At 35.9% G+C, this 13,310-nt stretch overlaps 1 pseudogene; it reads right to left on the reverse strand.

Moving 5' to 3' along the window:
• Positions 1 to 4,365: 4,365 nt before the first annotated feature.
• On the reverse strand, positions 4,366 to 7,102 carry LOC131914665 (olfactory receptor 10D1B-like; annotated as a pseudogene).
• Between the last annotated feature and the right edge of the window lie 6,208 nt (positions 7,103 to 13,310).

The following is a 13,310-nucleotide window of genomic DNA, read 5'->3' on the forward strand; positions in this document are numbered from 1 at the left end:
AGTGTGTCCCTAGACCATCATTATGTATTATTAAATATAAATTCAATTAGCTGTGATATAAGAAATACCCTAGGAGTATAACAATAAGGAAAGGAGGAAAACAGTAATCTTTAACTGCAGACAATATAAGGTCATACTCCAAAATCTCTAAGAAATCGGTGATAAAACTAACCTAAAACATCAGTAAGTGATTGAGAGACAAATGAACACTCAGAATTCAGTATGAAATATATCCAGCTATAAGACACAAGCCCTGCTGGTAGAGCAACGAGGAAACAGAATATAGGTGCATGCATTGAACAAAATGAGTGAAGATCTTTCCCTAGGCAAACTCTCAATTACTCCTAAAATGTCCAAAAATAGACTCGAACAAGTGAAAACTTAATTCTTGAATAGATGAATCAACAAAGATACTAGTTTTTACAATTAATTTACACATTTGACAATACACTAACAAAGTCCCCAAATTAATTTTTATGTATATAGCCATTAATTGTTTTATGTTTGTGAAATACACCATCATACAAAATGTATTGAAAGAAGTTGAATTACCTGAAACTGCACATATGTAAGAAGGGCGAAGACTACCTTTGACACATTTATCAATTTTGGAACTATTGCTGCAGTCAAAATAAAAAAAATAGTTGATTATAGTCATGACTTTTGACCGCTGCCCAAAGACAAAAGCTGATTTTCACATTGTCTCAGTGGATTGGCAGTCCTATAATTTCATGTAAATGGATATTTTATTAACATGTTCTTAGCTTTGCTTTATACAAATTATTAATTTAAATATTTATCAATAATCCCATTTTTATTGTTTCGAATACTATTGTATGGATTTATCACCATCTATCACTTAGTTATTGTCAATCACCCAAGGTCTTTTAGTCTATTACAAATAAAGTTATTATCAGTTCTATGCTGTTATGAACATATATGTTAACGGAAACAATATCTAACTGAAATATTTGTAAATTACGTTAATTGTCTAGTATGTTAAACTCTTAGCCATTCATACACCTACCCATCTACTTCTGAATGAGGTAAAACTTAAACATTTAATGGTTATAGATAAGAGCTGCAGTTGGTCTATTTTAAAGCCAAAACCTGATTTCATGTTTTTATTTTAATTTTAACAGTTCAAATGTATGGATATTTTATGCTTTTGAACTTGTTCTCACTAGTGATAAAAATACAAAATATGTTTTCATGTGCTTACTGTTCATTAATTTCATTCTCTCAGTTCTGTTCTTTTTGTTTGTTTGTTTTGGTTTTTTGGTTTTTTCTTTTGGTTTTTCAAGACAGGGTTTCTCTGTGTAGCTTTGCGCCTTTCCTGGAACTCACTTGTTAGCCCAGGCTGGCCTTGAACTCACAGAGATCCGCCTGGCTCTGCCTCCCGAGTGCTGGGATTAAAGGCGTGCGCCACCACCGCCCGGCTTCAGTTCTGTTCTTAAAGATAATATTGACTAAAAATACAGGCAGACAGTGGTTCACTCACAGGACTCCACTCATCTCTGCTGCACTAATGGCTATGGATATAATTTGTTATCATTAATGTCAATCGAGATTTATTCTCCTGCATTATGAATAAATATACTATCAGTAACAATGATGACTCTGTTATGTTATAAAAGATACATTATTATTTATATAAGAAAATTTTTCATAAGAATTCTTATTCATACAAAAATTGGGAGGAATTTAAGTGCTAGAGAAAAGCAGCGAATGTGAGATCTAGATTAAACGCTTGATGTATTACAAAGCCTTCATCTAAATTTTTAAGGAAAATATAACAAAATTATAAAAATATATTTAAAGAAAACTATTGTTAGCCGGGCGGTGGTGGCGCACGCCTTTAATCCCAGCACTCGGGAGGCAGAGCCAGGCGAATCTCTGTGAGTTCGAGGCCAACCTGGGCTACCAAGTGAGTTCCAGGAGAGGCGCAAAGCTACACAGAGAAACCCTGTCTCGAAAAACCAAAAAAAAAAAAAAAAAAAAAGGAAACTATTGTTATATCCAAGTTACTGAGGGATAAATAATGCTCATATATTGTGACAGGAAAAGTAAAATGAATCCCTTCTTCTACCTACTATACACATTGTGTTCCTTGTACATGGTACAAAATCAAGTCATTTCATTTGGGGCTTAAATGAAGCGACTAGGACATGATGGCCTTCAAAGCAGAACACAGATCTTGAAGGTGTAAACACTGAAGTCAAACCAATGAGTTTTCTCATGCATATGGTGGTTTCATTTTTAACAAACAAACTTATATTTTAGGAGTAGATCTACATGAAGACTATTATTGGTGGCTTTAGTTTTTGCTGAGTTGGACTATAGTCACTATGAACTTGATTTGCCAAAGATTATAATTAAAAGATGTTAGGTAGAAAACATTTTTTCTTAAGTACTTTCCAAAGTAAATGGAAGCAGACATGGAAAAAGAGATAAACTCCCGAAGAGCACCCAATTCATAAGAGAGATTCTGCTTTTTCCCTCCTCATTGTTCTTCTGATTACACGTGAAAGGTGAATTAAAGTTATAGGACTGAGAATTTATGGGTGGATCTTCTAACATAAATAGGCGACATGTGGGAATCCCATTATTACAAAGACTGATGAACTGAATGCAAGGACAGAGGGAAAGATGTGTTTTTTGTTTGTTTGTTTTTGTTTTTTTATAAAACATGACATCCCCATGCAACTTTTCCTGCAAAGCTTAGATAGGGAAGTTTGGGCTTTGATCCAGAAATGTGGCTGGTGGTATAGATATCTAAGTTATGCTCAAACATTTATGACTTGCATGGCTAAGGGGATTATTTTAAACTTTTATTTCACTTCCTGTTGGGCTTGTAGTTGTAAAGGCTTTCTGGGTAGTAAGAAGAAGGTAGAGACTAATCTGGCTTTGTCATTTTGAAAGAACCTAATTCATCATTATCCCAACCAGCATTTAACAAAATACTAACAAGTGAATCCATGAACTTGTACAATGTAAGATATACAATAAGCAATTGAGATCAGTGATTTGTGATTCCAATTTGTCAATCAATATATACATATAGTAACAAAGTATACAAAATCATCTAATCATGTCCACAGTTTTTTCATTTTTTCTCTAGACTTGTGCATTTTACGTTATGTACTAGTGGAACTTAGTGTAAATCTCTGGAGTTTGCTTTCTGAATTTGAAACAGCAGGGAGGGGTATGTAGGAGGACTTGAAGTGAGAAATAGAAGGCAGAAATGTAATAATTAAAGTATAAAATTCAAAATTAAACAAAAGAAAACATAATACAAATACCTATAATATGACAAGTGATTTTTTGTGACTTCATTTGGTAAGTATTTAATTTCCCAGATATTTCTGGGTTACTTTACTGAATTTTGGATAGTAATACCTCTTGCTTCTTAGGTACCCACGATAATTAGAGCCTTTCATTGTCTGTTATGTAGAAAATATTCACCAAATGATACTTGTTAGAATAATAAGTTTGTGAACTTATGATATGCATATCTGCATCTATTAAGATACACCTGGCTCTTCATGAAGCTTAATCCCTCAATTTTTTGTGACATCTTTTTTTTCTATTTATGTAGTGAACTAAAATGTATCTTGATTTCATGAAACTATGTACACAAGAAATCATGGATGAATATAAGTAATTCTTAATAATTCAGATTGTTTTTATTTAACAGCTGATGTTTTGACAAAATCAATAAAGTATAAAAAAGAAAATACCTTTGATTTAATGTTATTTTTGCAAAGGTTATTTTCCTGTCAGAACTCACATTTGAAGAGAACATGGATTCTAAGGAATATTTTTATCAAGTAATGTGAGTATTTAATATAATATACAAATGATCTTAAAGCTTACAGGGCACAAAGTTGAGAGATTAAAAACATGTCTCCTCTGTCCCTTTTTCTTAGAAGAGTTACCAACACCAATATCCATGCTATTATTCAGTGTTATACATTGCTGTTAGCAGTTCATGTGTCTTCTAGGTGAGTGAAAGCGAAAATTGAATGGCTAATTAGTCTTTTGTTTTAAAGTAGTTGTTTTAGATAATCTTACTGCGGTCAATGAACAAAACAGCTCTGACCTCAAACGAATAAAAGAGATGGTTTATTTTCAAAACTCCATATTCTGTTTTCTCTAAAATTTCCTTACTATAATGTGAGGTTCTTTAGGTAAAACAATAAGCAGCATAGAAAAATTTCATAATGCATTCTTTATGTTTTACTGGGGAGAGAATCAATAGCAGTGTGAAGGAAACAAAATATTGCCATTAGTTACATATGTCAGAGATCCAAAGGCAGAAAGATGAGCTGAAAAAGCATGATGTGAGTGTGCATGAACAGTGTTTTATAGCATAATTATGAAATGTGTTCTTCTGACATTTAGTATTAAAGCCTTAGACATAGAAAGGTATAGTTACAAAAGTGTTGAATAAAGGAGTGGGAGATGATGTAGTGTCTAAAAGCATTTGCTGCTCCCCCAGGTGACCCAAGTTAGGTTCCCATCACCCACATTGGGATGCTACCAACCACCTGTAGCTACAGTTCCAAGGTTTCTGAGCCCTCTCCTGCCCTTCCTCTCTGATTACTGACAAAGCCCTCTCCTGCCCTTCCTCTCTGATTACTGACAGACATATGACATACACTAGCACAGACACATACACATAAATAATTATTTAAATATTGAGCAAGACAACACACATAAAGTTATCAGCTTTGGGGATACCTTTAATAAGTTGCCTGAGAATTTGTTTTTGTCTTATTTATATCAAACATAAAACAATTGCAATAGAAAATTGCTATCCTCAAGGTGCTGAGGGTTGAAAGTTGATATAACCTGTGATGAGAAGAATAAAAACAGTCACTCTTTCTAAATATATTGTTTTTTCTAAACAATAATTTGAAACCCATTATTTGTAATTCCTTTGGCGCTCTTATTAAGTAACTAGGTAAAGATAGAATGGCATAGAAAGCCTTGACATCCCCAGCATCCACTGATGTCAGTACGAGCTCACTCATCACTTCTCTTATGTTCTGCTTTCCTGACTATTCACTATCTTATCCTTGGTCCAAAGGATTGAGGACACCAAAATATTTATTAGTTGCATGAGTAGAAAATAATACTACCGCCTTCTTTATTTTATTTAATAAAAGCTCTTTTATAAGCAAGAATTAAGACTACCATTTCAAACTGAATGGGAAAAACCTACACTGCCTCAACCCCACAGAAAGAACTCAACAGGGTATATTTAGGAATATATATGTATATACAAACACATACAAGTAATCAATAACAATGAAAACAGAGGCCATGAATTTGAAGGAGAGTGGGTAAGGGCATGTGGTAATATTCGGAGGGAGGAGGAAAGAGAGTAAGGAAACTTTGTAATTAAGTTATAATCTCGAAAATAAACAAAAACGAAGAAAGGGTTTTATGAGAAGGAACAGTAAAGCTACACCCTGCATGTAAACAGAGTATCCAGAGCCACAAATAAACTGCTGATTGGACTTTTCGTGGACTTTTGCTTGTCCTGAGGATTCCACAGCCAAATAAATAGACAAAAAGCAAATGGAGCCAGCCTTCCATTCACAGAAACATCCTGATCGCAGCCTCCAAGCTTTCATTCATTACTCCGGGTCCGAGACCATCAGATGTTTTTGCTATGCCACACTAGAACCCTGATTCATCTGAAGGAGACCTGAATTAGGTCCTATGCAGAGACATTTGGCTACTTTTCATTTTTACTAAACAGTTGCTTTGGTTTCAAATCACAAGAAAGTTCCCAAAGCCATTTGTTTGATTTTCTCTAACTTCCTTTGCAGCAACTGCTAAAACGTGAAATGAAAATGTATTCCATTCAGACATTTGAAGAGATAATTAAATAATTATGTGAATGATAGTGGAGAAACTATGTATAGGAAGATGGTCCCAAGGCAAGAAAAGAAAAAGAACGTTCAGAAAAATTTCATTCTTCCTGGTAGAGGAATTTATTAGTAACTTAACCTTTAGTGATTTGCTCTTGGTATTCAAGTCCTAACCATTTGTAAAATGAGGCACTGGTAATATATATATGTTCTTTGTCACACAAAATAAAATACCTTTTGTAGGAAATGTGATATTAAAGTAATAATTTCTGATACTTTCTCTAGCATTTCTCAAGTAAGGAGGCTACTTTCTGTAGTATTTTCTTCAGAGAACCTTTTACTTCCTTATTCCTCAAGCTATAGATCAAAGGATTCAGCATGGGGATAACCAAGTTGTTAAAGACTTGAATGGCTGCATCTAAACAAGGGCTCGTGGTTGGCCTTAGGTATATGAGGACCACAGGCATAAAGTAAAGCAGTATGGCAGTGAGGTGGGCACCGCAGGTAGAGAAGGCTTTGTGTCTACCTTCAGCAGAGCGGATCTTCAGGATGGAATAGACAATACAGCTGTAGGAGGTGAGGATGAGGAAGAAGCAGCCGAGAGGCATGAGACCTACACTGATGAACCCCACCATTTCCTGGGCTGATGTATCTGAACAAGCCAGCTTCAGCAACACAAGCATATCACAGAAAGAATAGGCCACCTCACTGGGACCACAGTAGGGCAACTGGAAGGTGACAGTGGTTAAAAACGTAGCCTGAATTCAGGCAGAAAATAATGTCCCCATAGCAAGGATGGCACACACTCTGTGGCTCATGATTATTTGGTACCTTAGAGGGTAGCATATGGCCACAAAGCGGTCATAGGCCATCACTGTGTACAGAAAACCTTCAGTACAACCCAGGAAATGGTAGAAGAAGAGCTGGCACACACAGCCTGCATAGGAGATGGCCCGGCTATTTCCTGAGAGATAGAACAGCATCTTCGGAGAAGTCACTGAAGGGAAAAATATGTCACACACGGACAGCTGGCACAGGAAGAAGTACATGGGGGTGTGAAGTTGAGTGGAGGAGACAATTGCGAGGAGTATGAGCGGGTTCCCCACCAGGGCAAAGATGTAGAAAGACAAAAACAGAACAAAGAGCATGGTCTCCAAACCCTCTGTGTGTGGGATGCCCATCAAAATAAACTGAGTCACCACTGAGAGATTCCTCATTGTTTCGAGAATATCTGATTTCAAAACAGAACACAGACCAAGCTCCCCAGGACATGAACCCTGAAGTCAAACCAACATGCTCTCTGGTGGAAGTGTGTTTTTCGATTTTGTACAATTGATCTTCTTTAATGGGGCAGATGTACGTGAAACATAAAGACAATAAAGTTTTAGATTATAATTTAGAATTAAGTGCTTTTAGAAAGTTAAATAGAGGTCAGATCTGGATTTACATACAAAACAAAAATCATTTTCCTAAGGCCTCTGAAGTAAGCAGACAATATAAAATCTGTAAAAACCCCATACACACAAAAATATCTGCTTTTGCCATCCACTGTACTCTTGTTTTTTGTTTTGGTTTTGGTTTCCTGTTTGTTTTGAGATGAACATTCTAATCAATTATGTCATGGATACTCAGGATAATGACACTCTAATACTTAAGTGATTTTTGATAACACGGGTCTTATTTTCTAAAGTATAAAGGACTCCTCTTTTTCTCCCATGCCCTTTCCTGTTGGAAACTATCTCCTTTTCTTTCCCTTCTCTTCCTCCTGCTTTCCATAGCTGTGCTACAAAAACAGAAACAGGTTTGGGAAAATGAGAATGCAACATAAAAACAAAATATATTTGTAGAGAGTTTTTGCAGACAATCCCTGCAATGATGTATCTGCCCAAGTGCTGTGGGATGGTCTGTATGTCAAGTGTGTTGCTGATTGGTCAGTAAATAAATCACTGATTGGCCATTGGCTAGGCAGGAAGTATAGGCGGGACAAGGAGAAGAATTCTGGGAAATGGAAGGCGGAGAGAGGAGACACTGCCAGCCGCCATCATGACAAGCCGCATGGGAAGATCCCGGTAAGCCACGAGCCATGTGGCAAGGTATAGATTAATGGAAATGGATTAATTTAAGATATAAGAACAGTTAGCAAGAAGCCTGCCACGGCCATACAGTTTGTAACTAATATAAGTCTCTGTGTTTACTTGGTCGGGTCTGAGTGGCTGTGGGACTGGCGGATGAGAGAGATTTGCCCTGACCGTGGGCCAAGCAGGAAAACTCTAGCTACAAATGGTGCCCAACGTGGGGCAAGAGTTTCCACCTAAAACCTGAGTAAAAAGATTCTAAAACGGAGTTAAAAACAGCTCCTAGTTGTCTCTTTCAAGCTAGTGGCAGCCTGCATGTTTGAGCTACTATGGCGGGTTCCTGGCATGCATGCTCGACCTGCAGTATGGCGGGAATGAGGCCTCTGCAAATGGCACATTAAGCTATGTGATGGATTTAGCCTTTGCTAGTACAAAAAAAAAACAAAAAAAAAAAGAGGTTTCTGGGCTACACGCTACTTTGATAAAAATGTAGACCTACTATTTCTGAGAGTTAAGGGTCCCAGAGCTGGTGGAAAGCGGACCACCGCCATGTTGGGAAGCTAAAGTGGGCGGAGCCAGCGGCTTAGAAGGCTGCAGTTTAAAGCAATAGGCTCAAGCTAATATAAAAAATAAGCCACGTAAAGATGGCTATCACACAGAGAATCTGGATTATGTTCTATTTGATATTCGTAACTGAAGAAAAACATTTGATTACAAAAGCTGTTAAGTTATGCCAAAATGTATATTTTAAAGGTACCTTGACTTCAAAATTTGGATGTAAGGATATGTTGCTTTGGAAAGGAGGCTCTGATTTTGTTTCCACAAAAAGCCAGAGGCTATGGATTTGTTCAAGATTAAGATACATCAGGTTTGACCAGCCAAGACCCCCTGAAAGGTCTCTGATGACACCATGGCCCTGATGATCCAACATCCAGAATGGTTTCAAGGCAACTGGCTCAGACGACATACCCTCATGGACTATTCCATAATTCTAAAATTTTCTTTGTATCCCCATAAGATACAGCGCCCCCCTCCAGCAAGAAGTAGTAAGAGAAACTACGCCCAAATTCCCAAATATACCAAGCTGACTTTGGAGATGTGTAAAGGTTAAAACCTTCCTTTTTAAGAAAAGAAAAGGGGAAGTGCTGTGGGATGGTCTGTATGTCAAGTGTGTTGCTGATTGGTCAGTAAATAAATCACTGATTGGCCATTGGCTAGGCAGGAAGTATAGGCGGGACAAGGAGAAGAATTCTGGGAAATGGAAGGCGGAGAGAGGAGACACTGCCAGCCGCCACCATGACAAGCCGCATGGGAAGATCCCGGTAAGCCACGAGCCATGTGGCAAGGTATAGATTAATGGAAATGGATTAATTTAAGATATAAGAACAGTTAGCAAGAAGCCTGCCACGGCCATACAGTTTGTAACTAATATAAGTCTCTGTGTTTACTTGGTCGGGTCTGAGTGGCTGTGGGACTGGCGGATGAGAGAGATTTGCCCTGACCGTGGGCCAGGCAGGAAAACTCTAGCTACATGCCCTGGTGTGTGTGTGTGTGTGTGTGTGTGTGTGTGTGTGTGTGTGTGTGTTTTGTGTGTGTGTATGTGTGAATATGCATGTAGACAAAGGAATTGTGCAAATGAACAAAGCTGGTTCATTTTATGAAACATACATGTATAAAAGTGTTATTACAAAACTTTGGAGAATTTTAGTATCAATTACAACTCATGGTAATTTCCCAGTGGATTATTTGAAGGAAAAACACAATGCAAGACGTTAAAACTTGGAAACTGATCTAGAATCATTGTCTATAGAAGGCAGGAAAGGGAATGCTTGCTTGGTTCTAATTGGATTGATTAATACAAGAAAGCAAATACAAGTTATTGTATTCCTCAAAGTCTATAACATTACATAAATAGTCTTGAGTATATAGATGCTTTTTGTTTTGTTTTGAGACAGGGTTTCTCCGTGTAGTTTTGGAGCCTGTCCTGGATCTCGCTCTGTAGATCAGGCTTGCCTCAAACTCACAGAGATCTACCTGGCTCTGCCTCCCAAATACTGAGATTAAAGATGTGTGCTACCACTGTGCTGTGGGATGGTCTGTATGTCAAATGTGTTGCTGATTGGTCAATAAATAAATCACTGATTGGCCATTGGCTAGGCAGGAAGTATAGGCGGGACAAGGAAAAGAATTCTGGGAAGTGGAAGGCTGAGTCAGAGAGACACTGCCAGCCGCCATCAGGACAAGGAAGATGTAAAGTACCAGTAAGCCACAAGCCATGTGGCAAGGTATAGATTTATAGAAATGGATTAATTTAAGCTGTAAGAACAGTTAGCAAGAAGCCTGCCACAGCCATACAGTTTGTAAGCAATATAAGTCTCTGTGTTTATTTGGTTGGGTCTGAGTGGCTGTGGGACTGGCAGGTGAGAGAGATTTGTCCTGACTGTGGGCCAGGCAGGAAAACTCTAGCAACACCACTGCCTGGTGTATAGATGCTTTTTAATGTACAAAACAAATAAATGAGAAAATGCCATCAATTCTGGGGAAAAGGAGCATAGATCAACTTTGAGATTGTATAGATGTTAGAATTATTAAAGATATTAAAACACCTACCTTGGTGTTCCTTGAGGTTTACAATACAAAATTGAAATGACTGGAGGGATAGGTATTCCCTGCAGAGACACATAAAGTATTAAAACATAAGTGTAAAAATTATTTGGTACTAAAATATGATACTTAGCAAAGAAAAACTTTAATAATATGCACGGAATCTTATCCATTGCAAGAAAGAGGGAAAAAATGCGAGAAACTAAGTAGAAAGGAATAAAACAGTTTGCATATTGATAAATAAAGCTCAAAGACTCAACAATTTTTAGAAAAAAATAAAGACAATTAGATGAGTAGATACAAAACCAAAAGACATACATTTCTTGCATTTCAGATCAGCAAATATAAGAAAGATATTCAATTAAACAATGATACTTATTATAGCAGAAAAATGTATTCTGTGAAACATAATTAAATATCCTTTCAATGTATACTACAGTTTTTTCAGTTAGTAATTTTATGGGACTCCTCAATGTATGAATGAGTGGGTCTTTGATTCTTGTGCCTGTTTTGGGGGATCTTTTATTTTTCTGTTGGCTTGTCTTATCCAACTTCAATAAACTGTTTTTCATTTTATTTTACTTTGTTATGTTTTGCTATTATCTTTTAAAAGCCTGTTCTTTTCTAATGAGAGACAGAAAGGGAGTGGATCCTAATTGGAGAGGAGGTAGGGAGGACCTGGGAGAAGAAGACGGGGGGAAACTATTCAGATTATATTATTAGAGAAAAGAATCTGTGGTTAGTTAAAAAGAAAAATATGTGCAGGATCATCATATTTTAAACAAAATATTGTCAAAAAACAAATGGATTTGTAAATGGAGGAAAGGCTTGTTCAAAGTTTGAAAAACTAAATTTTGAAAAGAAATCAGTTTTTCTCAAGCTAATATAAAATTAGTCAAGCTGATCCTATTATTTGTATTAAAAATAAAATATTATAAAGTAAAAAGAATTTTACAAAACAAAGGTTTTTAAGGCTCACATTACCAGATTTTAATACTACTGTGGTGTCACATAAATTGGGATCACATGCCATTGGTGAAAGCAGAGGGAGAACAGAATAGAGTTCAGGAACATACGTACAAATACATGGTTATTTGACATTTAACAAACTAGCAAAAATATAAATGAAGAATTGTCTTTTCAACATCAATTCTAGAATAATTAAACATCCATACAAACAAATAATCAAAAAGTCAATCATCATAGATTCATAACTAACAGCTTATATAAATGTATGTGTGTGTGTGTGTGTGTGTGTGTGTGTGTGTGTATACATGGATCAAGTACATATAATGTATCTTGTAGAACATGAAATTCTAACATATAATTGATCTGAATTCTAACAGAATCATCTTTCTGTGAACTTGGTTTGTCATACAATCATACTTATAATCCATGATTTTCTCTTAATATTGTTATTTGAATTAACTTAAAATTAAATATTTATTCAAAGTCATGAAAGATAGCAAAAGAATTCAGAACTATTAAGAAGCACAGGAGACTAAAGAGAGAAACCAGTAAAATGTAACAGAATAGTGATGTAGGCTTCTGGCACAAAAATAAAACAGTAGTTGGCAAATCAATGAAGTTAAAATAAGATCATTAGGCAATAATAAATGTGGTTGGTATATAAAATGAATAAAAAAATTTAAATAAAAAACATTAAAAATGTGGCACTAATAGTTACTAAGCTTTAAATGAAAGAATTAAAATTATTTAATATATTTCACACATCATTAAGGGATTTGTGATACTGTATATTTGGAACTGATTCAAAGTTAAAAATTAAAACAAAATATTTGTCAACAAGAAAATGAAAAAAGTAGTTCATAATGAATAAAATAATTTGCATATCCAACATTTATAGAAAAAACATTTATAGTATTTTTAACTCAATAAAAATCATGTAATTCCTCAGCTGCTTCAAGAAAACTGGGAAACTACTTTTAACATGTACATTATCAAGTAAGACACAGGGATGTAAATAAATACTGTAGAAGGCATCCATTATCCTTACCAAAGAAGTGCAAATAAAACCATAGTTAGATAGCACTGTGCACCTGCTATGAAGGGATAAACTACAAAGTGAAGGAACCAGGTGTCACAAAATGTAGACTGCCACTTCTATGGGTTTACATGAGAGCAGCAGCAATTTACTCTGTTGATAAAGGGAAGCTACTCGACCTTGAATTTTGATCCTCACATATATGAGTGAATTTATTTTGACCATTTGTTTTGACCTCAAAACACATGCCGAAGAAAATTAGTCTCCAATTCTCTTCATTTGTTCTTCAGCAAAAAAAAAAAAAAGCATTCACCAAAAACAAAAACAAAAACAAACAAACCAAACAAACAAACAAACAAAAAACACTGAAAGTCTAGGAACTTTCTTCTTTTAGGTATCTGAACTTCAGTGAAGAAAGGACAAAAGGCTTTAGGGAAAAGAGAAAAAAATAAAAATAAAAATGCTTACTTTTCCACCAGGACTATGGTAGTTTTTTTTTTTCAAAAAATTGAGGACACACCCAGTGTCTTAGACAAGTGTTATTAACTACATCTCGACCCTCAGTGTTCAGGACAGGCTGTCACCATCACGTCTTGACTTCAGTGTGGAGCCCTCCTGGATGTACTATCCACAATATTTCTGAGAAGATGCTGGAATTGCAGATGTGTGCTGACTTGTATAGCATGGGATTTCCACAGTGTTCTAAAGATGACTAAGTTACATTCTTTGCTTCTTAGAAGAGTT

Source organism: Peromyscus eremicus, chromosome 7 (assembly GCF_949786415.1).
Source record: "Peromyscus eremicus chromosome 7, PerEre_H2_v1, whole genome shotgun sequence".
In the NCBI taxonomy this organism is placed as follows: domain Eukaryota; kingdom Metazoa; phylum Chordata; class Mammalia; order Rodentia; family Cricetidae; genus Peromyscus; species Peromyscus eremicus.